At 45.0% G+C, this 25,586-nt stretch overlaps 18 non-coding genes and 38 pseudogenes across 18 annotated transcripts; all 56 read left to right on the top strand.

Annotated features, from left to right (window-relative positions):
• Nucleotides 1-68: 68 nt before the first annotated feature.
• LOC136733993 (5S ribosomal RNA) lies at nucleotides 69-187 on the top strand. Its single transcript, XR_010810373.1, has one exon. It is a non-coding gene; the product is annotated as a 5S ribosomal RNA (ribosomal RNA).
• Nucleotides 188-406: 219 nt separating this feature from the next.
• Nucleotides 407-525, top strand: LOC136734261 (uncharacterized; annotated as a pseudogene).
• A 213-nt stretch (nucleotides 526-738) lies between these two features.
• LOC136734036 (5S ribosomal RNA) lies at nucleotides 739-857 on the top strand. Its single transcript, XR_010810415.1, has one exon. It is a non-coding gene; the product is annotated as a 5S ribosomal RNA (ribosomal RNA).
• A 225-nt stretch (nucleotides 858-1,082) lies between these two features.
• LOC136734095 (uncharacterized) lies at nucleotides 1,083-1,201 on the top strand (annotated as a pseudogene).
• Nucleotides 1,202-1,426: 225 nt separating this feature from the next.
• Nucleotides 1,427-1,545, top strand: LOC136734094 (uncharacterized; annotated as a pseudogene).
• A 216-nt stretch (nucleotides 1,546-1,761) lies between these two features.
• Nucleotides 1,762-1,880, top strand: LOC136733992 (5S ribosomal RNA). Its single transcript, XR_010810372.1, has one exon. It is a non-coding gene; the product is annotated as a 5S ribosomal RNA (ribosomal RNA).
• Nucleotides 1,881-2,104: 224 nt separating this feature from the next.
• Nucleotides 2,105-2,223, top strand: LOC136734335 (5S ribosomal RNA). The gene has a single exon (XR_010810488.1). It is a non-coding gene; the product is annotated as a 5S ribosomal RNA (ribosomal RNA).
• Nucleotides 2,224-2,448: 225 nt separating this feature from the next.
• Nucleotides 2,449-2,567, top strand: LOC136734201 (uncharacterized; annotated as a pseudogene).
• A 211-nt stretch (nucleotides 2,568-2,778) lies between these two features.
• LOC136734163 (uncharacterized) lies at nucleotides 2,779-2,897 on the top strand (annotated as a pseudogene).
• Nucleotides 2,898-3,107: 210 nt separating this feature from the next.
• LOC136734249 (uncharacterized) lies at nucleotides 3,108-3,226 on the top strand (annotated as a pseudogene).
• A 541-nt stretch (nucleotides 3,227-3,767) lies between these two features.
• On the top strand, nucleotides 3,768-3,886 carry LOC136734104 (uncharacterized; annotated as a pseudogene).
• Nucleotides 3,887-4,096: 210 nt separating this feature from the next.
• LOC136733919 (uncharacterized) lies at nucleotides 4,097-4,215 on the top strand (annotated as a pseudogene).
• A 215-nt stretch (nucleotides 4,216-4,430) lies between these two features.
• LOC136734162 (uncharacterized) lies at nucleotides 4,431-4,549 on the top strand (annotated as a pseudogene).
• Nucleotides 4,550-4,769: 220 nt separating this feature from the next.
• LOC136734260 (uncharacterized) lies at nucleotides 4,770-4,888 on the top strand (annotated as a pseudogene).
• A 213-nt stretch (nucleotides 4,889-5,101) lies between these two features.
• On the top strand, nucleotides 5,102-5,220 carry LOC136734293 (uncharacterized; annotated as a pseudogene).
• A 222-nt stretch (nucleotides 5,221-5,442) lies between these two features.
• On the top strand, nucleotides 5,443-5,561 carry LOC136734375 (uncharacterized; annotated as a pseudogene).
• Nucleotides 5,562-5,777: 216 nt separating this feature from the next.
• On the top strand, nucleotides 5,778-5,896 carry LOC136734153 (uncharacterized; annotated as a pseudogene).
• A 555-nt stretch (nucleotides 5,897-6,451) lies between these two features.
• Nucleotides 6,452-6,569, top strand: LOC136734030 (5S ribosomal RNA). The gene has a single exon (XR_010810409.1). It is a non-coding gene; the product is annotated as a 5S ribosomal RNA (ribosomal RNA).
• A 216-nt stretch (nucleotides 6,570-6,785) lies between these two features.
• On the top strand, nucleotides 6,786-6,904 carry LOC136734053 (5S ribosomal RNA). The gene has a single exon (XR_010810432.1). It is a non-coding gene; the product is annotated as a 5S ribosomal RNA (ribosomal RNA).
• Nucleotides 6,905-7,127: 223 nt separating this feature from the next.
• On the top strand, nucleotides 7,128-7,246 carry LOC136733867 (uncharacterized; annotated as a pseudogene).
• Nucleotides 7,247-7,452: 206 nt separating this feature from the next.
• Nucleotides 7,453-7,571, top strand: LOC136734416 (uncharacterized; annotated as a pseudogene).
• A 210-nt stretch (nucleotides 7,572-7,781) lies between these two features.
• LOC136734322 (5S ribosomal RNA) lies at nucleotides 7,782-7,900 on the top strand. The gene has a single exon (XR_010810487.1). It is a non-coding gene; the product is annotated as a 5S ribosomal RNA (ribosomal RNA).
• Nucleotides 7,901-8,125: 225 nt separating this feature from the next.
• Nucleotides 8,126-8,244, top strand: LOC136734484 (uncharacterized; annotated as a pseudogene).
• A 221-nt stretch (nucleotides 8,245-8,465) lies between these two features.
• On the top strand, nucleotides 8,466-8,584 carry LOC136734215 (uncharacterized; annotated as a pseudogene).
• A 218-nt stretch (nucleotides 8,585-8,802) lies between these two features.
• Nucleotides 8,803-8,920, top strand: LOC136733980 (5S ribosomal RNA). The gene has a single exon (XR_010810360.1). It is a non-coding gene; the product is annotated as a 5S ribosomal RNA (ribosomal RNA).
• A 210-nt stretch (nucleotides 8,921-9,130) lies between these two features.
• LOC136733913 (uncharacterized) lies at nucleotides 9,131-9,249 on the top strand (annotated as a pseudogene).
• Nucleotides 9,250-9,465: 216 nt separating this feature from the next.
• On the top strand, nucleotides 9,466-9,584 carry LOC136733997 (5S ribosomal RNA). The gene has a single exon (XR_010810377.1). It is a non-coding gene; the product is annotated as a 5S ribosomal RNA (ribosomal RNA).
• A 209-nt stretch (nucleotides 9,585-9,793) lies between these two features.
• Nucleotides 9,794-9,912, top strand: LOC136733884 (uncharacterized; annotated as a pseudogene).
• A 220-nt stretch (nucleotides 9,913-10,132) lies between these two features.
• Nucleotides 10,133-10,251, top strand: LOC136734224 (uncharacterized; annotated as a pseudogene).
• Nucleotides 10,252-10,470: 219 nt separating this feature from the next.
• On the top strand, nucleotides 10,471-10,589 carry LOC136734462 (uncharacterized; annotated as a pseudogene).
• Nucleotides 10,590-10,804: 215 nt separating this feature from the next.
• LOC136734152 (uncharacterized) lies at nucleotides 10,805-10,923 on the top strand (annotated as a pseudogene).
• A 555-nt stretch (nucleotides 10,924-11,478) lies between these two features.
• On the top strand, nucleotides 11,479-11,596 carry LOC136734017 (5S ribosomal RNA). The gene has a single exon (XR_010810396.1). It is a non-coding gene; the product is annotated as a 5S ribosomal RNA (ribosomal RNA).
• Nucleotides 11,597-11,812: 216 nt separating this feature from the next.
• Nucleotides 11,813-11,931, top strand: LOC136733950 (uncharacterized; annotated as a pseudogene).
• A 206-nt stretch (nucleotides 11,932-12,137) lies between these two features.
• Nucleotides 12,138-12,256, top strand: LOC136734434 (uncharacterized; annotated as a pseudogene).
• Nucleotides 12,257-12,479: 223 nt separating this feature from the next.
• Nucleotides 12,480-12,598, top strand: LOC136734310 (5S ribosomal RNA). The gene has a single exon (XR_010810485.1). It is a non-coding gene; the product is annotated as a 5S ribosomal RNA (ribosomal RNA).
• A 210-nt stretch (nucleotides 12,599-12,808) lies between these two features.
• LOC136733949 (uncharacterized) lies at nucleotides 12,809-12,927 on the top strand (annotated as a pseudogene).
• Nucleotides 12,928-13,133: 206 nt separating this feature from the next.
• LOC136734433 (uncharacterized) lies at nucleotides 13,134-13,252 on the top strand (annotated as a pseudogene).
• Nucleotides 13,253-13,475: 223 nt separating this feature from the next.
• LOC136734299 (5S ribosomal RNA) lies at nucleotides 13,476-13,594 on the top strand. Its single transcript, XR_010810484.1, has one exon. It is a non-coding gene; the product is annotated as a 5S ribosomal RNA (ribosomal RNA).
• A 209-nt stretch (nucleotides 13,595-13,803) lies between these two features.
• Nucleotides 13,804-13,922, top strand: LOC136734173 (5S ribosomal RNA). The gene has a single exon (XR_010810472.1). It is a non-coding gene; the product is annotated as a 5S ribosomal RNA (ribosomal RNA).
• Nucleotides 13,923-14,132: 210 nt separating this feature from the next.
• On the top strand, nucleotides 14,133-14,251 carry LOC136734430 (uncharacterized; annotated as a pseudogene).
• A 223-nt stretch (nucleotides 14,252-14,474) lies between these two features.
• Nucleotides 14,475-14,593, top strand: LOC136734399 (uncharacterized; annotated as a pseudogene).
• Nucleotides 14,594-14,803: 210 nt separating this feature from the next.
• LOC136733887 (uncharacterized) lies at nucleotides 14,804-14,922 on the top strand (annotated as a pseudogene).
• A 208-nt stretch (nucleotides 14,923-15,130) lies between these two features.
• On the top strand, nucleotides 15,131-15,249 carry LOC136733860 (uncharacterized; annotated as a pseudogene).
• Nucleotides 15,250-15,471: 222 nt separating this feature from the next.
• LOC136734032 (5S ribosomal RNA) lies at nucleotides 15,472-15,590 on the top strand. The gene has a single exon (XR_010810411.1). It is a non-coding gene; the product is annotated as a 5S ribosomal RNA (ribosomal RNA).
• A 218-nt stretch (nucleotides 15,591-15,808) lies between these two features.
• Nucleotides 15,809-15,937, top strand: LOC136733908 (uncharacterized; annotated as a pseudogene).
• A 219-nt stretch (nucleotides 15,938-16,156) lies between these two features.
• LOC136734478 (uncharacterized) lies at nucleotides 16,157-16,275 on the top strand (annotated as a pseudogene).
• A 215-nt stretch (nucleotides 16,276-16,490) lies between these two features.
• Nucleotides 16,491-16,609, top strand: LOC136734081 (5S ribosomal RNA). Its single transcript, XR_010810459.1, has one exon. It is a non-coding gene; the product is annotated as a 5S ribosomal RNA (ribosomal RNA).
• A 216-nt stretch (nucleotides 16,610-16,825) lies between these two features.
• LOC136734074 (5S ribosomal RNA) lies at nucleotides 16,826-16,944 on the top strand. Its single transcript, XR_010810452.1, has one exon. It is a non-coding gene; the product is annotated as a 5S ribosomal RNA (ribosomal RNA).
• Nucleotides 16,945-17,170: 226 nt separating this feature from the next.
• On the top strand, nucleotides 17,171-17,289 carry LOC136734037 (5S ribosomal RNA). The gene has a single exon (XR_010810416.1). It is a non-coding gene; the product is annotated as a 5S ribosomal RNA (ribosomal RNA).
• Nucleotides 17,290-17,512: 223 nt separating this feature from the next.
• On the top strand, nucleotides 17,513-17,631 carry LOC136733920 (uncharacterized; annotated as a pseudogene).
• Nucleotides 17,632-17,847: 216 nt separating this feature from the next.
• LOC136734385 (uncharacterized) lies at nucleotides 17,848-17,966 on the top strand (annotated as a pseudogene).
• A 223-nt stretch (nucleotides 17,967-18,189) lies between these two features.
• On the top strand, nucleotides 18,190-18,308 carry LOC136734284 (uncharacterized; annotated as a pseudogene).
• A 216-nt stretch (nucleotides 18,309-18,524) lies between these two features.
• LOC136734307 (uncharacterized) lies at nucleotides 18,525-18,643 on the top strand (annotated as a pseudogene).
• Nucleotides 18,644-18,864: 221 nt separating this feature from the next.
• On the top strand, nucleotides 18,865-18,983 carry LOC136734237 (uncharacterized; annotated as a pseudogene).
• A 215-nt stretch (nucleotides 18,984-19,198) lies between these two features.
• Nucleotides 19,199-19,317, top strand: LOC136734349 (uncharacterized; annotated as a pseudogene).
• Nucleotides 19,318-23,722: 4,405 nt separating this feature from the next.
• On the top strand, nucleotides 23,723-23,837 carry LOC136733981 (U5 spliceosomal RNA). The gene has a single exon (XR_010810361.1). It is a non-coding gene; the product is annotated as a U5 spliceosomal RNA (small nuclear RNA).
• Nucleotides 23,838-25,586: the final 1,749 nt, after the last annotated feature.

The following is a 25,586-nucleotide window of genomic DNA, read 5'->3' as shown; positions in this document are numbered from 1 at the left end:
TTTTTTTTGCTGGAAGTTCCGTCAATACCCGCCAACCTTTAAGAGACATCATGCAGCCAGGCCTCTTGGCTTGCGGCCACACCGTCCTGAATGCGCCCGATCTCGTCAGATCTCGGAAGCTAAACGGGGCAGGACCTGGTCAGTACTTGGATGGGAGACCTCCTAGAAATACCAGGTGCTGCAAGCTTTTTATGTCTCCTGGGTAACTTCATCGTAGCTCTTAATACTCTCTCTCTGTCTGGAGGAGATATAATTGAAGTATTGTACACGTATCCAGCTACTTTCAACACCCTTTCCTGCACTGATATTTTTCCCTCCATTTTTCTATTTTTTTTTTTTTTTTTTTGCTGGAAATTCCGTCAATACCCGCCAGCCTTTAAGAGACATCATGCAGCCATGCATCTCGGCTTGCGGCCACACCATCCTGAACGCGCCCGATCTCGTCAGATCTCGGAAGCTAAACGGGGCAGGACCTGGTCAGTACATGAATGTGAGACCTCCTGGAAATACCTGGTGCTGCAAGCTTTTACGTCTTCTGGGTAACTTTATCGTAGCTCTTAATACTCTCTATCTGTCTGGAGGAGATATAATTGAAGTATTGTACACGTACCCAGCTACTGTCAACACCCTTTACTGCACTGATATTTTTCCATCCATTTTTTTTTTTTTTTTTTTTTTGCTGGAAGTTCCGTCAATACCCGCCAACCTTTAAGAGACATCATGCAGCCAGGCCTCTCGGCTTGCGGCCACACCGTCCTGAATGCGCCCGATCTCGTCAGATCTCGGAAGCTAAACGGGGCAGGACCTGGTCAGTACTTGGATGGGATACCTCCTAGAAATACCAGGTGCTGCAAGCTTTTTACGTCTCCTGGGTAACTTCATCGTAGCTCTTAATACTCTCTCTCTGTCTGGAGGAGATATAATTGAAGTATTGTACACGTATCCAGCTACTGTCAACACCCTTTGCTGCACTGATATTTTTCCATCCATTTTTCTTTTTTCTTTTTTTCTTTTTTTTTTTTGCTGGAAGTTCCGTCAATACCCGCCAACCTTTAAGAGACATCATGCAGCCAGGCCTTTCGGCTTGTGGCCACACCGTCCTGAATGCGCCCGATCTCGTCAGATCTCGGAAGCTTAACGGGGCAGGGCCTGGTCAGTACTTGGATGGGAGACCTCCTAGAAATACCAGGTGCTGCAAGCTTTTTACGTCTCCTGGGTAACTTCATCGTAGCTCTTAATACTCTCTCTCTGTCTGGAGGAGATATAATTGAAGTATTGTACACGTATCCAGCTACTGTCAACACCCTTTGCTGCACTGATATTTTTCCATCCATTTTTCTTTTTTCTTTTTTTCTTTTTTTTTTTTGCTGGAAGTTCCGTCAATACCCGCCAACCTTTAAGAGACATCATGCAGCCAGGCCTTTCGGCTTGTGGCCACACCGTCCTGAATGCGCCCGATCTCGTCAGATCTCGGAAGCTTAACGGGGCAGGGCCTGGTCAGTACTTGGATGGGAGACCTCCTAGAAATACCAGGTGCTGCAAGCTTTTTACGTCTCCTGGGTAACTTCATCGTAGCTCTTAATACTCTCTTTCTGTCTCCAGGAGATATAATTGAAGAATTGTACACGTACCCGGCTACTTTCAACACCCTTTGCTGCACTGATATTTTTCCATCCATTTTTCTTTTTTTTTTTTTTTTTTGCTGGCAGTTCCGTCAATACCCGCCAACCTTTAAGAGACATCATGCAGCCAGGCCTCTCGGCTTGCGGCCACACCGTCCTGAATGCGCCCGATCTCGTCAGATCTCGGAAGCTAAACGGGGCAGGACCTGGTCAGTACTTGGATGGGAGACCTCCTAGAAATACCAGGTGCTGCAAGCTTTTTACGTCTCCTGGGTAACTTCATCGTAGCTCTTAATACTCTCTCTCTGTCTGGAGGAGATATAATTGAAGTATTGTACACGTATCCAGCTACTGTCAACACCCTTTGCTGCACTGATATTTTTCCATCCATTTTTCTTTTTTCTTTTTTTCTTTTTTTTTTTGCTGGAAGTTCCGTCAATACCCGCCAACCTTTAAGAGACATCATGCAGCCAGGCCTTTCGGCTTGTGGCCACACCGTCCTGAATGCGCCCGATCTCGTCAGATCTCGGAAGCTAAACGGGGCAGGGCCTGGTCAGTACTTGGATGGGAGACCTCCTAGAAATACCAGGTGCTGCAAGCTTTTTACGTCTCCTGGGTAACTTCATCGTAGCTCTTAATACTCTCTCTCTGTCTGGAGGAGATATAATTGAAGTATTGTACACGTATCCAGCTACTGTCAACACCCTTTGCTGCACTGATATTTTTCCATCCATTTTTCTTTTTTCTTTTTTTCTTTTTTTTTTTTGCTGGAAGTTCCGTCAATACCCGCCAGCCTTTAAGAGACATCATGCAGCCAGGCATCTCGGCTTGCGGCCACACCGTCCTGAACGCGCCCGATCTCGTCAGATCTCGGAGGCTAAACGGGGCAAGGCCTGGTCAGTACTTGGATGGGTGTCCTCCTGGAAATATCAGGTGCTGCAAGCTTTTTACGTCTCCTGGGTAACTTCATCGTAGCTCTTAATACTCTCTTTCAGTCTGGAGGAGATATAATTGAAGAATTGTACACGTACCTGGCTACTTTCAACACCCTTTGCTGCACTGATATTTTTACCACCATTTCTCTTTTTTTTTATTTGCTGGATGTTCCGTCAAAACCCGCCAACCATTAAGAGGCATCATGCAGCCAGGCCTCTTGGCTTGCAGCCACACCGTCCTGAACGCCCCCGATCTCATCAGATCTTGGAATTTAAACGGGGCAGGGCCTGGACAGTACTTGGATGGGTGACCTCCTGAAAATGCCAGGTGCTGCAAGCTTTTTACGTCTCCTGGGTAACTTCATCGTAGCTCTTAATACTCTCTTTCTGTCCGGAGGAGATATAATTGAAGAATTGTACACGTACCCGGCTACTTTCAAAACCCATTACTGCACTGATATTTTTCCCTCCATTTCTCTTTTTTTTTTTTGCTGGCTGTTCCGTCAATACCCGCCAGCCTTTAAGAGACATCATGCAGCCAGGCATCTTGGCTTGCGGCCACACCGTCCTGAACGCGCCCGATCTCGTCAGATCTCGGAAGCCAAACGGGGCAGGGCCTTGTCAGTACTTGGATGGGTGTCCTCCTGGATATACTAGGTGCTGCAAGCTTTTTACGTCTCCTGGGTAACTTCATCGTTGCTCTTAATACTCTCTTTCAGTCTGGAGGAGATATAATTGAAGAATTGTACACGTACCTGGCTACTTTCAACACCCTTTGCTGCACTGATATTTTTACCACCATTTCTCTTGTTTTTTATTTGCTGGATGTTCCGTCAATACCCGCCAGCCATTAAGAGACATCATGCAGCCAGGCCTCTTGGCTTGCGTACACACAGTCCTGAACGCGCCCGATCACGGAAGATCTCGGAAACTAAACGGGGCAGGACCTGGTCAGTACTTGGATGGGAGATCTTCTGGAAATACCAGGTGCTGCCAGCTTTATACTTCTCCTGGGGAACTTCATCATAGCTCTTAATACTCTCTTTCTGTCTGGAGAATATATAATTGAAGAATTGTACACGTACCCGGCTACTTTCAACACCCATTGCTGCACTGATATTTTTCCCTCTATTTTTCTTTTTTTTTTTTTGCTGGCAGTTCCGTCGATACCCGCCAGCCTTTAAGAGACATCATGCAGCCAGGCCTCTTGGCTTGCAGCCACACCGTCCTGAACGCCCCCGATCTCATCAGATCTTGGAATTTAAACGGGGCAGGGCCTGGTCAGTACTTGGATGGGTGACCTCCTGGAAATGCCAGGTGCTGCAAGCTTTTTACGTCTCCTGGGTAACTTCATCGTAGCTCTTAATACTCTCTTTCTGTCTGGAGGAGATATAATTGAAGAATTGTACACGTACCCGGCTACTTTCAACACCCTTTGCTGCACTGGTATTTTTCCCTCTATTTTTCTTTTTTTTTTTTGCTGGCAGTTCCGACAATACCCGCCAGCCTTTAAGAGACATCATGCAGCCAGGCCTCTTGGCTTGCGTCCACACCGTCCTGAACGCGCATGATATCGTCAGATCTCGGAAGCTAAACGGGGCAGGACCTGGTCAGTACTTGAATGTGAGACCTCCTGGAAATACCAGGTGCTGCAAGCTTTTACGTCTCCTGGGTAACTTTATCGTAGCTCTTAATACTCTCTATCTGTCTGGAGGAGATATAATTGAAGTATTGTACACGTACCCAGCTACTGTCAACACCATTTGCTGCACTGATATTTTTCCATCCATTTTTCTTTTTTTTTTTTTTTTTTGCTGGAAGTTCCGTCAATACCCGCCAACCTTTAAGAGACATCATGCAGCCAGGCCTCTTGGCTTGCGGCCACACCGTCCTGAATGCGCCCGCTCTCGTCAGATCTCGGAAGCTAAACGGGGCAGGACCTGGTCAGTACTTGGATGGGAGACCTCCTAGAAATACCAGGTGCTGCAAGCTTTTTACGTCTCCTGGGTAACTTCATCGTAGCTCTTAATACTCTCTCTCTGTCTGGAGGAGATATAATTGAAGTATTGTACACGTATCCAGCTACTTTCAACACCCTTTCCTGCACTGATATTTTTCCCTCCATTTTTCTATTTTTTTTTTTTTTTTTATTGCTGGAAATTCCGTCAATACCCGCCAGCCTTTAAGAGACATCATGCAGCCATGCATCTCGGCTTGCGGCCACACCATCCTGAACGCGCCCGATCTCGTCAGATCTCGGAAGCTAAACGGGGCAGGACCTGGTCAGTACATGAATGTGAGACCTCCTGGAAATACCTGGTGCTGCAAGCTTTTACGTCTTCTGGGTAACTTTATCGTAGCTCTTAATACTCTCTATCTGTCTGGAGGAGATATAATTGAAGTATTGTACACATACCCAGCTACTGTCAACACCCTTTACTGCACTGAAATTTTTCCATCCATTTTTTTTTTTTTTTTTTTTTTGCTGGAAGTTCCGTCAATACCCGCCAACCTTTAAGAGACATCATGCAGCCAGGCTTCTCGGCTTGCGGCCACACCGTCCTGAACGTGCCCGATCTCGTAAGATCTCGGAAGCTAAACGGGGCAGGACCTGGCCAGTACTTGGATGGGAGACCTCATTGAAATACCTGGTGCTGCAAGATTTTACGTCTCCTGGGTAACTTTATCGTAGCTCTTAGTTATTTCTTTCTGTCTGGAGGAGATATAATTGAAGAATTGTACACGTACCCAGCTACTGTCAACACCCTTTGCTGCACTGATATTTTTCCATCCATTTTTCTTTTTTTTTTTTTTTTTTTTTTTTTGCTGGAAGTTCTGTCAATACCCGCCAACCTTTAAGAGACATCATGCAGCCAGGCCTTTCGGCTTGTGGCCACACCGTCCTGAATGCGCCCGATCTCGTCAGATCTCGGAAGCTAAACGGGGCAGGGCCTGGTCAGTACTTGGATGGGAGAAATCCTATAAATACCAGGTGCTGCAAGCTTTTTACGTCTCCTGGGTAACTTCATCGTAGCTCTTAATACTCTCTTTCTGTCTCCAGGAGATATAATTGAAGAATTGTACACGTACCCGGCTACTTTCAACACCCTTTCCTGCACTGATATTTTTCCATCCATTTTTCTTTTTTTTTTTTTTTTTTGCTGGAAATTCCGTCAATACACGCCAGCCTTTAAGAGACATCATGCAGCCAGACATCTCGGCTTGCGGCCACACCGTCCTGAACGCGCCCGATCTCGTCAGATCTCGGAAGCTAAACGGGGCAGGACCTGGTCAGTACTTGAATGTGAGACCTCCTGGAAATACCTGGTGCTGCAAGCTTTTACGTCTCCTGGGTAACTTTATCGTAGCTCTTAATACTCTCTATCTGTCTGGAGGAGATATAATTGAAGAATTGTACACGTACCCGGCTACCTTCAACACGCTTTGCTGCACTGATATTTTTCCCTCCATTTTTCTTTTTTCTTTTGTTTCTTGCTGGAAGTTCCATCAATACCCTCCAGCCTTTAAGAGACATCATGCAGCCAGGCCTCTTGGCTTGAGGCCACACCGTCATGAAGACGCAAGATCTCGTCAGATCTCGGAAGAAAAACTGGGCAGGTCCTGGTCAGTAATTGGATGGTTGACCTCCTGGAAATACCAGGTGCTGAAAGCTTTTTACATCTCCTGGGTAACTTCAGCGTAGCTCTTAATACTCTCATTCAGTCTGGAGGAGATATAATTGAAGAATTGTACATGTACCCGGCTACTTTCAACACCCTGTCCTGCACTGATATTTTTCCCTCCATTTTTCTATTTATTTATTTTTTTTTTTTTGCTGGAAGTTCCGTCAATACCCGCCAGCCTTTAAGAGACATCATGCAGCCAGGCATCTTGGCTTGCGGCCACACCGTCCTGAACGCGCCCGATCTCGTCAGATCTCGGAAGCTAACGGGGCAGGGCCTGGTCAGTACTTTGATGGGTGACCTCCTGGAAATACCAGGTGCTGCAAGCTTTTTACGTCTCCTGGGTAACTTCATCATAGCTCTTAATACTCTCTTTCAGTCTGTAGGAGATATTATTGAAGAATTGTACACGTACCCGGCTACTTTCAAAACCCTTTGCTGCACTGATATTTTTCCCTCCATTTTTCTTTTTTCTTTTTTTTTTTGCTGGAAGTTCCGTCAATACCCGCCAGCCTTAAAGAGACATCATGCAGCCAGGCCTTTCGGCTTGTGGCCACACCGTCCTGAATGCGCCCGATCTCGTCAGATCTCGGAAGCTAAACGGGGCAGGGCCTGGTCAGTACTTTGATGGGAGACCTCCTGGAAATACCAGGTCCTGCAAGCTTTTTACGTCTCCTGGGTAACTTCATCGTAGCTCTTAATACTCTCTTTCTGTCTCCAGGAGATATAATTGAAGAGTTGTACACGTACGTACCCGGCTACTTTCAACACCCTTTCCTGCACTGATATTTTTCCCTCCATTTTTCTTTTTTTTTTTTTTTTTTTTTGCTGGAAATTCCGTCAATACCCGCCAGCCTTTAAGAGACATCATGCAGCCAGACATCTCGGCTTGCGGCCACACCGTCCTGAACGCGCCCGATCTTGTCAGATCTCGGAAGCTAAACGGGGCAGGACCTGGTCAGTACATGAATGTGAGACCTCCTGGAAATACCTCGTGCTGCAAGCTTTTACGTCTCCTGGGTAACTTTATCGTAGCTCTTAATACTCTCTATCTGTCTGGAGGAGATATAATTGAAGTATTGTACACGTACCCAGCTACTGTCAACACCCTTTGCTGCACTGATATTTTTCCATCCATTTTTTTTTTTTTTTGCTGGAAGTTCCGTCAATATCCGCCAGCCTTTAATAGACATCATGCAGCCAGGCCTCTTGGCTTGTAGTCACACCGTCCTGAACGCGCCCGATCATATCAGATTTCGGAAGCTTAACGGGGCAGGGCCTGGTCAGTACTTGGATGTGTGACCTCCTGGAAATACCAGGTGCTGCAAGCTTTTTACGTCTCCTGGGTAACTTCATCGTAGCTCTTAATACTCTCTTTCTGTCTCCAGGAGATATAATTGAAGAATTGTACACGTACCCGGCTACTTTCAACACCCTTTGCTGCACTGGTATATATCCCTCTATTTTTCTATTTTTTTTTTGCTGGCAGTTCCGTCAATACCCGCCAACCTTTAAGAGACATCATGCAGCCAGGCCTTTCGGCTTGTGGCCACACCGTCCTGAATGCGCCCGATCTCGTCAGATCTCGGAAGCTAAACGGGGCAGGGCCTGGTCAGTACTTGGATGGGAGACCTCCTAGAAATACCAGGTGCTGCAAGCTTTTTACGTCTCCTGGGTAACTTCATCGTAGCTCTTAATACTCTCTCTCTGTCTGGAGGAGATATAATTGAAGTATTGTACACGTATCCAGCTACTGTCAACACCCTTTGCTGCACTGATATTTTTCCATCCATTTTTCTTTTTTTTTTTTTTATTTTTTTTTTTTGCTGGAAGTTCCGTCAATACCCGCCAACCTTTAAGAGACATCATGCAGCCAGGCATCTCGGCTTGCGGCCACACCGTCCTGAAGACGCAAGATCTCGTCAGATCTCGGAAGAAAAACTGGGCAGGGCCTGGTCAGTAATTGGATGGGTGACCTCCTGGAAATACCAGGTGCTGAAAGCTTTTTACATCTCCTGGGTAACTTCAGCGTAGCTCTTAATACTCTCATTCAGTCTGGAGGAGATATAATTGAAGAATTGTACATGTACCCGGCTACTTTCAACACCCTGTCCTGCACTGATATTTTTCCCTCCATTTTTCTATTTATTTATTCTTTATTTTTTGCTGGAAGTTCTGTCAATACCCGCCAGCCTTTAAGAGACATCATGCAGCCCGGCCTCTTGGCTTGTGGCCACACCGTCCTGAACACGCCCGATCTCGTCAGATCTCGGAAGCTAAACGGGGCAGGGCCTCGTCAGTACTTGGATGGGAGACCTCCTGGAAATACCTGGTACTGCAAGCTTTTTACGTCTCCTGGGAAACTTCATCGTAGCTCTTAATACTCTCTATCTGTCTGGAGGAGATATAATTGAAGTATTGTACACGTACCCGGCTACTTTCAACAGCCTTTGCTGCACTGATATTTTTCCCTCCATTTTCCATTTTTTTTTTTTTTTTTTTTGCTGGAAGTTCGTCAATACCCGCCAGCCTTTAAGAGACATCATGCAGCCAGGCCTCTTGGCTTGCGGCCACACCGTCCTGAACGCGCCCGATCTCATCAGATCTCGGAAGCTAACGGGGCAGGGCCTGGTCAGTACTTGGATGGGTGACCTCCTGGAAATACCAGGTGCTGCAAGCTTTTTACGTCTCCTGGGTAACTTCATCGTAGCTCTTAATACTCTCTTTCTGTCTCCAGGAGATATAATTGAAGAATTGTACACGTACCCGGCTACTTTCAACACCCTTTGCTGCACTGGTATATTTCCTTCTATTTTTCTTTTTTTTTTTTGCTGGCAGTTCCGTCAATACCCGCCAGCCTTTAAGAGACATCATGCAGCCAGGCATCTCGGCTTGCGGCCACACCATCTTGAACGCGCCCGATCTCGTCAGATCTCGGAAGCTAAACGGGGCAGGACCTGGTCAGTACATGAAAGTGAGACCTCCTGGAAATACCTAGTTCTGCAAGCTTTTACGTCTCCTGGGTAAGTTTATCGTAGCTCTTAATACTCTCTCTCTGTCTGGAGGAGATATAATTGAAGTATTGTACACGTACCCAGCTACTGTCAACACCATTTGCTGCACTGATATTTTTCCATCCATTTTTCTTTTTTTTTTTTTTTTTTTGCTGGAAGTTCCGTCAATACCCGCCAACCTTTAAGAGACATCATGCAGCCAGGCCTTTCGGCTTGTGGCCACACCGTCCTGAATGCGCCCGATCTCGTTAGATCTCGGAAGCTAAACGGGGCAGGGCCTGGTCAGTACTTGGATGGGAGACCTCCTAGAAATACCAGGTGCTGCAAGCTTTTTACGTCTCCTGGGTAACTTCATCGTAGCTCTTAATACTCTCTTTCTGTCTCCAGGAGATATAATTGAAGAATTGTACACGTACCCGGCTACTTTCAACACCCTTTGCTGCACTGGTATATTTCCCTCTATTTTTCTTTTTTTTTTTGCTGGCAGTTCCGTCAATACCCGCCAGCCTTTAAGAGACATCATGCAGCCAGGCATCTCGGCTTGCGGCCACACCATCCTGAACGCGCCCGATCTCGTCAGATCTCGGAAGCTAAACGCGGCAGGACCTGGTCAGTACATGAAAGTGAGACCTCCTGGAAATACCTAGTGCTGCAAGCTTTTACGTCTCCTGGGTAACTTTATCGTAGCTCTTAATACTCTCTCTCTGTCTGCAGGAGATATAATTGAAGAATTGTACACGTACCCGGCTACTTTCAACACCCTTTCCTGCACTGATATTTTTCCTTCCATTTTTCTATTTTTTTTTTTTTTTCTTTTTGCTGGAAGTTCCGTCAATACCCGCCAACCTTTAAGAGACATCATGCAGCCAGGCCTTTTGACTTGTGGCCACAACGTCCTGAATGCTCCCGATCTCGTCAGATCTCGGAAGCTAAACGGGGCAGGGCCTGGTCAGTACTTGGATGGGAGACCTCCTAGAAATACCAGGTGCTGCAAGCTTTTTACGTCTCCTGGGTAACTTCATCGTAGCTCTTAATACTCTCTTTCTGTCTCCAGGAGATATAATTGAAGAATTGTACACGTACCCGGCTACTTTCAACACCTTTTCCTGCACTGATATTTTTCCCTCCATTTTTCTTTTTTTTTTTTTTTTTTTTTGCTGGAAATTCCGTCAATACCCGCTAGCCTTTAAGAGACATCATGCAGCCAGACAACTCGGCTTGCGGCCACACCGTCCTGAACGCACCCGATCAAGTCAGATCTCGGAAGCTAAACGGGGCAGGACCTGGTCAGTACATGAAAGTGAGACCTCCTGGAAATACCTGGTGCTGCAAGCTTTTACGTCTCCTGGGTAACTTTATCGTAGCTCTTAATACTCTCTATCTGTCTGGAGGAGATATATTTGAAGAATTGTACACGTACCCGGCTACTTTCAACACCCTTTCCTGCACTGATATTTTTCCATCCATTTTTCTTTTTTTTTTTTTTTTTTGCTGGAAATTCCGTCAATACACGCCAGCCTTTAAGAGACATCATGCAGCCAGACATCTCGGCTTGCGGCCACACCGTCCTGAACGCGCCCGATCTCGTCAGATCTCGGAAGCTAAACGGGGCAGGACCTGGTCAGTACTTGAATGTGAGACCTCCTGGAAATACCTGGTGCTGCAAGCTTTTACGTCTCCTGGGTAACTTTATCGTAGCTCTTAATACTCTCTATCTGTCTGGAGGAGATATAATTGAAGAATTGTACACGTACCCGGCTACCTTCAACACGCTTTGCTGCACTGATATTTTTCCCTCCATTTTTCTTTTTTCTTTTGTTTCTTGCTGGAAGTTCCATCAATACCCTCCAGCCTTTAAGAGACATCATGCAGCCAGGCCTCTTGGCTTGAGGCCACACCGTCCTGAAGACGCAAGATCTCGTCAGATCTCGGAAGAAAAACTGGGCAGGTCCTGGTCAGTAATTGGATGGTTGACCTCCTGGAAATACCAGGTGCTGAAAGCTTTTTACATCTCCTGGGTAACTTCAGCGTAGCTCTTAATACTCTCATTCAGTCTGGAGGAGATATAATTGAAGAATTGTACATGTACCCGGCTACTTTCAACACCCTGTCCTGCACTGATATTTTTCCCTCCATTTTTCTATTTATTTATTTTTTATTTTTTGCTGGAAGTTCCGTCAATACCCGCCAGCCTTTAAGAGACATCATGCAGCCAGGCATCTTGGCTTGCGGCCACACCGTCCTGAACGCGCCCGATCTCGTCAGATCTCGGAAGCTAACGGGGCAGGGCCTGGTCAGTACTTGGATGGGTGACCTCCTGGAAATACCAGGTGCTGCAAGCTTTTTACGTCTCCTGGGTAACTTCATCATAGCTCTTAATACTCTCTTTCAGTCTGTAGGAGATATTATTGAAGAATTGTACACGTACCCGGCTACTTTCAAAACCCTTTGCTGCACTGATATTTTTCCCTCCATTTTTCTTTTTTCTTTTTTTTTTTGCTGGAAGTTCCGTCAATACCCGCCAGCCTTTAAGAGACATCATGCAGCCAGGCATCTCGGCTTACGGCCACACCATCCTGAACGCGCCCGATCTCGTCAGATCTCGGAAGCTAAACGGGGCAGGACCTGGTCAGTACATGAAAGTGAGACCTCCTGGAAATACCTAGTGCTGCTAGCTTTTACGTCTCCTGGATAACTTTATCGTAGCTCTTAATACTCTCTATCTGTCTGGAGGAGATATAATTGAAGTATAGTACACGTACCCAGCTACTGTCAACACCCTTTGCTGCACTGATATTTTTCCATCCATTTTTTTTTTTTTTTGCTGGAAGTTCCGTCAATACCCGCCAACCTTTAAGAGACATCATGCAGCCAGGCATCTCGGCTTGCGGCCACACCATCCTGAACGCGCCCGATCTCGTCAGATCTCGGAAGCTAAACGGGGCAGGACCTGGTCAGTACATGAAAGTGAGACCTCCTGGAAATACCTAGTGCTGCAAGCTTTTACGTCTCCTGGGTAACTTTATCGTAGCTCTTAATACTCTCTCTCTGTCTGGAGGAGATATAATTGAAGTATTGTACACGTATCCAGCTACTGTCAACACCCTTTGCTGCACTGATATTTTTCCATCCATTTTTCTTTTTTCTTTTTTTTTTTTTTTTTTTGCTGGAAGTTCCGTCAATACCCGCCAACCTTTAAGAGACATCATGCAGCCAGGCCTTTCGGCTTGTGGCCACACCGTCCTGAATGCGCCCGATCTCGTCAGATCTCGGAAGCTAAACGGGGCAGGGCCTGGTCAGTACTTGGATGGGAGACCTCCTAGAAATACCAGGTGCTGCAAGCTTTTTACGTCTCCTGGGTAACTTCATCGTAGCTCTTAATACTCTCTTTCTGTCTCCAGGAGATATAATTGAAGAATTTTACACGTACCCGGCTACTTTCAACACCCTTTGCTGCACTGGTATATTTCCCTCTATTTTTCTTTTTTTTTTTTGCTGGCAGTTCCGTCAATACCCGCCAGCCTTTAAGAGACATCATGCAGCCAGGCATCTCGGCTTACGGCCACACCATCCTGAACGCGCCCGATCTCGTCAGATCTCGGAAGCTAAACGGGGCAGGACCTGGTCAGTACATGAAAGTGAGACCTCCTGGAAATACCTAGTGCTGCTAGCTTTTACGTCTCCTGGATAACTTTATCGTAGCTCTTAATACTCTCTATCTGTCTGGAGGAGATATAATTGAAGTATAGTACACGTACCCAGCTACTGTCAACACCCTTTGCTGCACTGATATTTTTCCATCCATTTTTTTTTTTTTTTGCTGGAAGTTCCGTCAATACCCGCCAACCTTTAAGAGACATCATGCAGCCAGGCATCTCGGCTTGCGGCCACACCATCCTGAACGCGCCCGATCTCGTCAGATCTCGGAAGCTAAACGGGGCAGGACCTGGTCAGTACATGAAAGTGAGACCTCCTGGAAATACCTAGTGCTGCAAGCTTTTACGTCTCCTGGGTAACTTTATCGTAGCTCTTAATACTCTCTCTCTGTCTGGAGGAGATATAATTGAAGTATTGTACACGTATCCAGCTACTGTCAACACCCTTTGCTGCACTGATATTTTTCCATCCATTTTTCTTTTTTCTTTTTTTTTTTTTTTTTTTGCTGGAAGTTCCGTCAATACCCGCCAACCTTTAAGAGACATCATGCAGCCAGGCCTTTCGGCTTGTGGCCACACCGTCCTGAATGCGCCCGATCTCGTCAGATCTCGGAAGCTAAACGGGGCAGGGCCTGGTCAGTACTTGGATGGGAGACCTCCTAGAAATACCAGGTGCTGCAAGCTTTTTACGTCTCCTGGGTAACTTCATCGTAGCTCTTAATACTCTCTTTCTGTCTCCAGGAGATATAATTGAAGAATTTTACACGTACCCGGCTACTTTCAACACCCTTTGCTGCACTGGTATATTTCCCTCTATTTTTCTTTTTTTTTTTGCTGGCAGTTCCGTCAATACCCGCCAGCCTTTAAGAGACATCATGCAGCCAGGCATCTCGGCTTGCGGCCACACCGTCCTGAACGCGCCCGATCTCGTCAGATCTCGGAAGCTAAACGGGGCAGGGCCTGGTCAGTACTTGGATGGGAGACCTCCTAGAAATACCAGGTGCTGCAAGCTTTTTACGTCTCCAGGGTAACTTCATCGTAGCTCTTAATACTTTCTTTATGTCTGGAGAAGATATAATTGAAGAATTGTAATCGTACCCGGCTACTTTCAACACCCTTTGCTGCACTGGTATTTTTCCCTCTATTTTTCTTTTTTTTTTTTGCTGGCAGTTATGTCAATACCCGCCAGCCTTTAAGAGACATCATGCAGCCAGGCATCTCGGCTTGCGGCCACACCATCCTGAACGCGCCCGATCTCGTCAGATCTCGGAAGCTAAACGGGGCAGGACCTGGTCAGTACGTGAAAGTGAGACCTCCTGGAAATACCTAGTGCTGCAAGCTTTTTCATCTCCTGGGTAACTTTATCGTAGCTCTTAATACTCTCTCTCTGTCTGGAGGAGATATAATTGAAGTATTGTACACGTATCCAGCTACTGTCAACACCCTTTGCTGCACTGATATTTTTCCATCCATTTTTCTTTTTTCTATTTTTCTTTTTTTTTTTTGCTGGAAGTTCCGTCAATACCCGCCAACCTTTAGAGACATCATGCAGCCAGGCCTTTCGGCTTGTGGCCACACCGTCCTGAATGCGCCCGATCTTGTCAGATCTCGGAAGCTAAACGGGGCAGGACCTGGTCAGTACTTAAATGTGAGACCTCCTGGAAATACCAGGTGCTGCCAGCTTTTTACGTCTCCTGGGGAACTTCATCGTAGCTCTTAATACTCTCTTTATGTCTGGAGAAGATATAATTGAAGAATTGTAAACGTACCCGGCTACTTTCAACACCCTTTGCTGCACTGGTATTTTTCCCTCTATTATTCTTTTTTTTTTTTGCTGGCAGTTATGTCAATACCCGCCAGCCTTTAAGAGACATCATGCAGCCAGGCATCTCGGCTTGCGGCCACACCATCCTGAACGCGCCCGATCTCGTCAGATCTCGGAAGCTAAACGGGGCAGGACCTGGTCTGTACACGAATGTGAGTCCTCCTGGAAATACCTCGTGCTGCAAGCTTTTACGTCTCCTGGGTAACTTTATCGTAGCTCTTAATACTCTCTATCTGTCTGGAGGAGATTTAATTGAAGTATTGTACACGTACCCAGCTACTGTCAACACCCTTTGCTGCACTGATATTTTTCCATCCATTTTTTTTTTTTTTTTTGCTGGAAGTTCCGTCAATACCCGCCAACCTTTAAGAGACATCATGCAGCCAGGCCTTTCGGCTTGTGGCCACACCGTCCTGAATGCGCCCGATCTCGTCAGATCTCGGAAGCTAAACGGGGCAGGACCTGGTCAGTACATGAATGTGAGTCCTCCGGGAAATACCAGGTGCTGCTAGCTTTTTCGTCTCCTGGGTAACTTTATCGTAGCTCTTAATTCTCTCTATCTGTCTGGAGGAGATATAATTGAAGAATTGTACACGTACCCAGCTACTGTCAACACCCTTTGCTGCACTGATATTTTTCCATCCATTTTTTTTTTTTTTTTTTTTTTTTTTTTTTTGCTGGAAGTTCCGTCAATACCTGCCAACCTTTAAGAGACATCATGCAGCCAGGCCTTTTGACTTGTGGCCACACCGTCCTGAATGCGCCCGATCTCGTCAGATCTCGGAAGCTAAACGGGGCAGGGCCTGGTCAGTACTTGGATGGGAGACCTCCTAGAAATACCAGGTGCTGCAAGCTTTTTACGTCTCCTGGGTAACTTCATCGTAGCTCTTAATACTCTCTTTCTGTCTCCAGGAGATATAATTGAAGAATTGTACACGTACCCGGCTACTTTCAACACCCTTTCCTGCACTGATATTTTTTCCTCCATTTTTCTTTTTTTTTTTTTTTTTTTTGCTGGAAATTCCGTCAATACCCGCCAGCCTTTAAGAGACATCATGCAGCCAGACATCTCGGCTTGCGGCCACACCGTCCTGAACGCGCCCGATCTTGCCCGATCTTGTCAGATCTCGGAAGCTAAACGGGGCAGGACCTGGTCAGTACTTAAATGTGAGACCTCCTGGAAATACCAGGTGCTGCCAGCTTTTTATGTCTCCTGGGGAACTTCATCGTAGCTCTTAATACTCTCTTTCTCTCTGGAGAAGATATAATTGAAGAATTGTACACGTACCCGGCTACTTTCAACACCCTTTGCTGCACTGATATTTTTCCCTCCATTTTTCTATTTTTTTTTTTTTTTTTTTGCTGGAAATTCCGTCAATACCCGCCAGCCTTTAAGAGAAATCATGCAGCCAGGCATCTCGGCTTGCGGCCACACCATCCTGAACTCGCCCGATCTCGTCAGATCTTGGAAGCTAAACGGGGCAGGACCTGGTCGGTACATGAATGTGAGACCTCCTGGAAATACCTGGTGCTGCAAGCTTTTACGTCTCATGGGTAACTTTATCATAGCTCTTAATACTCTCTATCTGTCTGGAGGAGATATAATTGAAGAAATATACACGTACCCAGCTACTGTCAACACCCTTTGCTGCACTGATATTTTTCCCTCCATTTTTCTTTTTATTTTATTTTTTTGCTGGAAGTTCCGTCAATACCCTCGTGCCTTTAAGATACATCATGCAGCCAGGCTTCTCGGCTTGCGGCCACAGCGTCCTGAACGCGCCCGATCTCGTCAGATCTCGGAAGCTAAACGGGGCAGGTCCTGGTCAGTACTTGGATGGGTGACCTCCTGGAAATACCTGGTGCTGCAAGCTTTTTACGTCTCCTGGGTAACTTCATCGTAGCTCTTAATATTCTCTTTCAGTCTGGAGGAGATATAATTGAAGAAATTTACACGTACCTGGCTACTTTCAACACCCTTTGCTGCACTGATATTTTTCTCTCGATTTTTCTTTTTTCTTTTTTTTTTTGCTGGAAGTTCCGTCAATACCCTCGTGCCTTTAAGATACATCATGCAGCCAGGCTTCTCGGCTTGCGGCCACAGCGTCCTGAACGCGCCCGATCTCGTCAGATCTCGGAAGCTAAACGGGGCAGGTCCTGGTCAGTACTTGGATGGGTGACCTCCTGGAAATACCAGGTGCTGCAAGCTTTTTACGTCTCCTGGGTAACTTCATCGTAGCTCTTAATACTCTCTTTAAATCTAGAGGAGATATAATTGAAGAATTGTACACGTACCCGGCTACTTTCAGCACCCTTTGCTGCACTGATATTTTTCCCTCCGTTTTTCTGTTTTTTTTAATTTTTTTTTTTTTTTTGCTAGAAGTTCCGTCAATACCCGCCAGCCTTTAAGAGACATCATGCAGCCAGGCTTTTTGGCTTGCGGCCACACCGTCCTGAATGCGCCCGATCTCGTCAGATCTCGGAAGCTAAACGGGGCAAGGTCTGGTCAGTACTTGGATGGGTGACCTCCTGGAAATACCTGGTGCTGCAAGCTTTTTACGTCTCCTGGGTAACTTCATCGTAGCTCTTAATATTGTCTTTCAGTCTGGAGGAGATATAATTGAAGAATTGTACACGTACCCGGCTACATTCAACACCCTTTGCTGCACTGATATTTTTCCCTCCATTTTTATATTTTTTCTTTTTTTCTTTTTTTAGCTGGAAATTCCGTCAATACCCGCCAGCCTTTTGGGGACATCATGCAGCCAGACCGCTTGGCTTTCGGCCACAACATCCTGAACGCGCCTGATCTCGTCAGATCTCGGAAGCTAAACGGGACAGGACCTGGTTAGTGCTTGAATGAGTGACCTCCTGGAAATGCCAGGTGCTGCTAGCTTTTTACGTCTACTGGGTAACTTCATCGTAGCTCTTAATACTCTCTTTCTGTCTGGAGGAGATATAATTGAAGAAAAATACACGTACAAGGCTACTTTCAACACCCTTTGCTGCACTGATATTTTTCCCTCGATTTTTCTTTTTTCTTTTTTTTTTTGCTGGAAGTTCCGTCAATACCCTCGTGCCTTTAAGATACATCATGCAGCCGGGCTTCTTGGCTTGCGGCCACAGCGTCCTGAATGCGCCCGATCTCGTCAGATCTCGGAAGCTAATCGGGGCAGGGCCTGGTCATTACTTGAATGTGAGACCTCCTGGAAATACCTGGTGCTGCAAGCTTTTTACGTCTCCTGGGTAACTTTATCGTAGCTCTTAATACTCTCTTTCTGACTGGAGGAGATATAATTGAATTGTTGTACACGTACCCGGCTACTTTCAACACCCTTTGCTGCACTGATATTTTTCCCTCCATTTTTATATTTTTTCTTTTTTTCTTTTTTTAGCTGGAAATTCCGTCAATACCCGCCAGCCTTTAGGGGACATCATGCAGCCAGACCGCTTGGCTTTCGGCCACACCATCCTGAACGCGCCTGATCTCGTCAGATCTCGGAAGCTAAACGGGGCAGGGCCTGGTCACTACTTGGATGGGTGACCTACTGGAAATACCAGGTGCTGCAAGCTTTTTCGTCTCCTGGGTAACTTCATCGTAGCTCTTAATACTCTCTTTCAGTCTGGAGGAGATATTATTGAAGAATTGTACACGTACCCGGCTACTTTCAACACCCTTTGTTTGCTCTGATATTTTTCCCTCCATTTTTCTTTTTTCTTTTGTTCTTTGCTGGAAGTTCCGTCAATACCCTCCAGCCTTTAAGAGACATCATGCAGCCAGAACTCTTGGCTTGCGGCCACACCGTCCTGAACGCGCCCGATCTCGTCAGATCTCGGAAGCTAAACGGGGCAGGGCCTGGTCAGTACTTGGATTGTTGACCTCCTGGAAATACCAGCTGCTGCAAGCTTTTTACGTCTCCTGGGTAACTTCATCGTAGCTCTTAATACTCTCTTTCAGTCTGGAGGAGATATAATTGAAGAATTGTACAGGTACCCGGCTACTTTCAACACCCTTTCCTGCACTGATATTTTTCCCTCCATTTTTCTATTTTTTTTTTTTTTTTTTTATGCTGGAAATTCCGTCAATACCCGCCAGCCTTTAAGAGACATCATTCAGCCAGGCGTCTCGGCTTGTGGCCACACCGTCCTGAACGCGCCCGATCTCGTGAGATCTCGGAAACTAAACGGGGCAGGACCTGGTCAGTACTTGGATGGGAGACCTCCTGGAAGTACCAGGTGCTGCAAGCTTTTTACGTCACCTGGGGAACTTCGTTGTAGCATTTAATACTCTCTTTCTGTCTGGAGGAGATTTAATTGAAGAATTGTACACGTACCCGGCTACTTTCAACACCCTTTACTGCACAGATATTTTTCCCTCCATTTTTCTTTTTTCGTTTTTTTTTGCTGGAAGTTCCGTCAATACCCTCCAGCCTTTAAGAGAGATCATGCAACCAGGCCTCTTGGCATGCGGACACATTGTCCCGAATGCGCCTGATCTCATCAGATCTCGGAAGCTAAACGGGGCAGGGCCTGGTCAGTACTTGAATGTGAGAACTCGTGGAAATACCTGGTGCTGCAAGCTTTTTACGTCTCCTGGGTAACTTCATCGTAGCTCTTAATACTCTTTATCTGTCTGGTGGAGATATAATTGAAGTATTGTACACTTTGTCTTAGGGACAGTCTGGCTAGCAGTGACTGAGTGGTTGACAGACGACAAGCAACGGAATGTACGTGCTCTGTGATGTCATAGCAGTCAGCTGAGAGAGGCTCGTGATGTCATCGCTGAGCTGTCTGTCTGTCTGTCTGTCTCTCTCTCTCTCTCTCTCTCTTACTCTCTCTCTCTCCCTCTCAATTCAATTCATTTGTATTGTCAAAGCAATTGGACATGCATACATACATACATACATATATATGGAAAATAAACAATACGTGTACATCTCTTTCTGCATTAGTGGTGCCCTCACAGATGTGCAAGTTACATGACAGACAGACAGACAGACACACACACACTTTCACACACAGACAGACAGACACAGACACACACAGACACACACACACATACTTTGACAGACAGACAGACAGACACACGCATATTATGGGTCTTTGTTGGGTAGTGAAATGGGTAGCATCAGTCGCAGTGTGGGTAATGTCAGGGAGCCAATCATAGTCCCCGTTATTTGCATATCGTGGCACAAAGCATTCTGGGAAAAGCAACTAAACACGTTTAGTCATGTATTTGTCCATAGTTTACACATGAGATGAAAGAGACAGTATGACGTGTTGAGCACCTGGGATTCCTCATGTGTATGTGAGGGGCAGAGGAACCGGATCCCAAGTGTGCGTCCCAGGTGCTATAGGTTTCAAAGCATGCAGGGGAATAAGCACCCCACCCTGACACCTATAGAAGACTGGATAGGGAGATATAAATAGCAATGGGGAGACTCTTGTACTTGGTGTGGCTCTATCCATATAGTGGGGCCAGCAGCCACTTAGCAGGTGCAGCAATAGAAGCTCAGCCTGGGGAGACTGGATTTAGCATTTCCTCTCCATTTTGATAACTATCCATAATCATTTCTGCAAAATACTTCTATGATACCTATGTATGTTTTTTACTTGTACTATATTATACTATCAAGTATCAGTGTACACATACAATGTGACCTGTTACATTAATACAGAAGCCACGGAAGGCCAGATCACTAATAGCCACTGTCCCCTGATATTACACTTTTTTACAATCACTTTGGCACTCATTTCAGAACCTTGATGTCATTTTTCAAAACTCTAGACACTAAACTCACACCCGATGATCAAAATGCACATTTTTCAAAACTCTAACACTTTTTTACAATTGCTTGGATACAATACACATCAACCTCAGATCATTTGTTCATTGAACTAAAATGACACAACTTAACATCAAAGTATTACCATTTCAAAATGCAATTCACACATTACATCTGAGATCACTGTCTATTCATTTCATTACAAAGATCTAACTATCAATTGATACAGCTGCTCAAAATGATAAGTGACTGTTGCATTACTCTTAATGCATAATTTTATGGAAACTGACAAACAATATTCCATGTTTCGATCATGAAAGTTTCAGGATAATGAGATCCATTGACATCAATAAACGAGGAGCATGAACCAGTTGGACTACATTATCTATGGATGTAATATTTCATCATCATTCATCATCATGTAGCACTTTTCCACACCATGTTTGCAGTGTGGAAGGAAAGTTAGAAATTCTTTCTCTAATACCTGTTTTTCTCTCTTGTATACTTAAGAAAGATAAGGTCAAGCTAGAAGGTCAGGCCAGAAGGTAGTTTGATTTCTGCTTGTTATTTACGATGAGAATCTTGGAGACAATGTCAAACAGTATGATTGAAGTGCCTGCTCCCTAATCCATGTGTTGATCTATGAACTCTGTCCTATAATGATATAAATTCTGCTTAGCTAACTTTTAAGATAACATAGTAATGACTTTCTGATTATAACCAGCTCTTTGATTTTTGTGTATAAAAGCTCTGACTGTTAAAATGAAGGCAGAGCGACTTTGGGATCTACTTGAGTCACTGTTCCTCTCCACGCTGCGTGTATTAAAGGCATTGCAACTAACGCTCCAACCTGGTTGAAGATGATTGTTCTTCCACATCAGATTTGATATTACTGTATGTATGCAGGCCCTTGTAATTGCTTTTCCAATACTGCCAACTGGTTATTGATGATTGATTTCACATTGTGGTACGAGTATCGAGTGAAATGAGTGCTATCCACCCCAGCAACACAGTGATAACATGGAGCCGGCAAGTCATCCAGGTCACAATAGAGGTCAAGCAGTGGGAGGAGGAAGACGTGGTGGTCAAAGGAATGGAAGGGGACATGCACCCCTTCTGAGAGGTGGTCGTGGGCCTCGTCATAGAGGAGGGCTTAGGCCTCACCAGAGAGGCAGCCATGGGCCTCATTTGAGAGGTGTTGGGGGAACGTGGTAGAGGACAAGGCCACGGACCAGACAGCGGCAGCAACAGCAAATAGTGTCCAGTGAAATCCGAGAAATAGTTGTAGAGCATGTTGTAAATCATGGCATGACCATGACTGAGGCAGCTACAATGATTCAATCAAACCTCAGAATCAACTCAGGATCAGCTGTGGCCTCAATCATCAGAAATTTCCGTACTGAGAAGCGGCAAGTCTTCAGCATGCACTAAACATTAGGCTACTCTCAATTGTCAAATGACTGTATACTGCATACCAATGTGTAGCACAGAGTATAGTGTGCCTTTTGAAAGAAATGCAGACAGAGTGAAGCAGCTGATGACTGAGTATGTTCAGGTATGTTCAGTTTCAAGATGCCTCTTGTGAAAAATGGTTGTGAGAACCTGAACCTGAACACAGGGCTGATGGAAATTTAGAAGTACAGTAATCAATCCTTTGTTTTGCTTTTTACACTAAGCCAGGTGAGGAACACTGCAGTTGACATTTTACTGTAGTTTTGTTCTTTTTTGTAGCTAATTATTGTTGCATGGATTCAAAGAAACCTATGGTGTGATTTGATTGTATTGCATCAATACATTTCAGATTTTGTTCAATGATTCCACTGTGTCTGTAGTATTCTCTCTACTAGTCCTTTTACAGTGATGTATTTATGTGTAGTACCATAATGAAACATGTATCACATATTTTGTACTACAATATTTAATGATTGTACGAACAACTACACAGTGAAACTATCGGTATCTTCTGTGTGGGTGATCTAAATAAATGTTACTATGGTATTTCATGATAAATGAATTATTTGAACCAACAAGTCTGCAAGTGCAAGGTTTCTTTAAAGATATGAATGCACAATGCAATGTTTTGAACATTGGACAGCCTGTGTTACAAGTGATGACCGTTTTGAGTTTTGTGTCTAGAGTTTTGAAAAATGACATCAAGGTTCTGAAATTAGTGACAAAGTGATTGTAAAAAACTGTATATTCATCCTATTTAATGTGCTCTTTTAAAATGTACTTTTCTTTTTTATGTTGCCATTTCTGTTCTACCAATGTTTCAGTTGTTAGCCAAAGATTGACAGAGTACATCTCATACACACAGGCCAGACAGCAAGGATTTCTTTTTGAAATTCAATTACAAATGCTGCATGAACTCATCAATACGATTAGAGCTCCTGAAAGCAATATAACTAACTCACTCTACAGCATCTCATTAGCAGTGAAAAGAAACCAAGAAAGTTGGGACAGTCGACTGTTTACCACTATGTAACATCACCTTTTCTTTTAATAACACTTATTAAGCACTTGGGCACTGAAGGCACCTCTTGGTTAAGTTTAGCAAGCGGGATTTCCCCCCATTCATCCATTATGCATTTCCTCAGCTGCGCAACTGCACAGGGCCTTCGTTGTCTTAATTTGCACTTCATAGTGCGCCACACATTCTCAATTCGGAGACAGGTCAGGACTGCAGGCAGGCCATGCTAGCACCCGCACTCTCTGCCTACGCAACCATGCGCTTGTAATCTGGGCAGAATGTGGTTTGGCGTTATCCTGCTGAAAAATGCAGGGACGTCCCTGGAAAAGACGATGTCTGGATGGCAGCATATGTTGCTCCAAAATGTGTACATCTCTTTCTGCAAAAATGGTGCCCTCACAGATGTGCGAGTTACATGACAGACAGACACTCATACACACTGTCACACCCACACAAACACATACACTTTCACAGACAGACACACGCACACACACTCACTTTCACACAGAGACAGACACACAAACACAGAGACAGACACACACACTTACAGACACACACACACACACTCACTTTCACACAGACACACACACACATACATACATACATATATAAGGAAAAGAAACAATACATTTAAAAATCACAAAAAGATGTAATAAAGTACAGAAAATCTAAATGTAATAAAATGTGATCTTTAATACATACAAATATGTATGGCTGGTCGGATGCGTCTTGGACTCGGGTTCCTCTTCATTACGTATAATGCTTTTGCCTTTTGCTATAGCTTTCCGTGGAGGGGATCGTGGGTGAGTTTGTACCATTCTTGGGAGGCTCTGCCTTGTTGGGGCGGAGCTGTGATCCAGGTGAACAGCAGATCGGACATAGGTGGGCATGTGGGCGGAGGAGGAAGGCCGGTCAAGCAAATAAGCTTGCTAAGGTACGCAGCAGCAGCAAGCAGCCCCACCATCCAGTCAGCCAGCCAGTCTGGCTGGCAGTGACTGAGTGGTTGACAGACGGCAAGCAACGGAATGTACGTGCTCTGTGATGTCATAGGAGTCACCTGAGAGAGATGTTTGTGATGTCATCGCTGAGCTGGCTGGCTCTGTGTGTCTTGCTGGCTGTGTGTGTGTGTGTGAGAGAGAGAGAGACTTTTTGACTTTTATCAGACTTCATTGCCTGTTTGCAACACGCAATAATTCATACAAAAGAAAATAAATAAATAAATAAAAAATAGTGTTCCCCTTTGTTTGTCTCCCCCCAACAAGCATTAACTCCGCCACTGATCTGTACACTTTTAAAGAAAGCAACCCAATACACACAACAAAACAACCATCAAATACTAAACCCTATAAATGAATTACATAATAAAAACCAACTCCCCGTCATACAATTCACAAAGGGCATCATTAATACACCAGACCTGTTCAAAACTCTCCAAATCATTCATCAGCCTGTAATAGTTAAACTCTAGTCTGACTCTGCACTTGACCAGCATGGCAAACACTCTCACTGCATCCTCACTGCCCTCCCCACACACTCTGTTCTTCCTAGTCTTATAGACGGCCATTTTAGCCTGGCCCAGCAAGAAGTTTACCAGCTGGTCCACATGTTTGGTCTTTCTGGTGTATCGCGCCCCTAAAATAAAAACCTTTGTGTTAAAAATCAGGTTAAGATCAGTAAAAAGACGAGTTAAAAGACTAAAAATGGGTGACAACCGAGAGCAAGTGCTGAAACAGTGAAACACGGTCTCTCTCTGAGCACAGAATGGGCAGGCGTCGGACACAGCAGGGTTAAGAACAGTAATAAAAGAATTGACAGCAATAATGGTGTGTAACACCCTCCACTGCAGATTGCCAGCTCTCTTATTGAGGGGGGCTTGTACAGGCTTCTCCAGGCGGGCGCAGTGTCTTCCCCCAGCCCCAGCCTGTAAAGTAATTTTAGGAATCACAAAGAAACAGTTGAAAGTGCTAAATAAGTATTTTGATGCACCATATTAATTTAGGAAATTTACATGTTGTTTTTCATCAGCTTCTGTATCTGATGGCTCCACATCACTGGCTGGATTGACAGCAACGACACTCTAAAAAAAGAAGTGTTAAGTTTGAGCATTCAGGACTTGTTTTGAAGATCCTGAATATCACTGGTCCACAATTTATCTGTGAAACTATGGGTTAATCTCCATATACAAAATACTTTTTACACACACTTTAAATTTACAACTAAATTCACATGTTGATGTCTTTCGTCAGCTTCTGTATTTGATGGCTCAATATAACTGGTTGCATTAACAGCAACGGCACACTACAAGAAAATAACATTATATTTAAACATTCAGGACTGGTTTAGCATCACCTCGAATATCCCTAGCCCTTGAGGTCGATTGTTATTGTGGTCTTCAAGACCAGTGCTTCTCAACCTTAGTCCTGGAGGAGGCCCACTGTCTGCTGATTTTCATTACAACAACATTGTAGGTTATATCAGTGACTGTGGTCCTAAAGTACCCCTATGCCTGCTGTTTTTTTTCCAGTTGAGCTCTTAATTACCTAATTGGCTTAACTGAAGCCATTTAACCCTTTTCCCAGGTCTTTGGTTGTTGAT

This window comes from Amia ocellicauda, unplaced genomic scaffold, assembly GCF_036373705.1.
Source record: "Amia ocellicauda isolate fAmiCal2 unplaced genomic scaffold, fAmiCal2.hap1 HAP1_SCAFFOLD_38, whole genome shotgun sequence".
Classification (NCBI taxonomy): Eukaryota; Metazoa; Chordata; class Actinopteri; order Amiiformes; family Amiidae; genus Amia; species Amia ocellicauda.
Note: the sequence above shows the minus strand (reverse complement) of the source record. Positions and strands in the feature narration are given on the sequence as shown.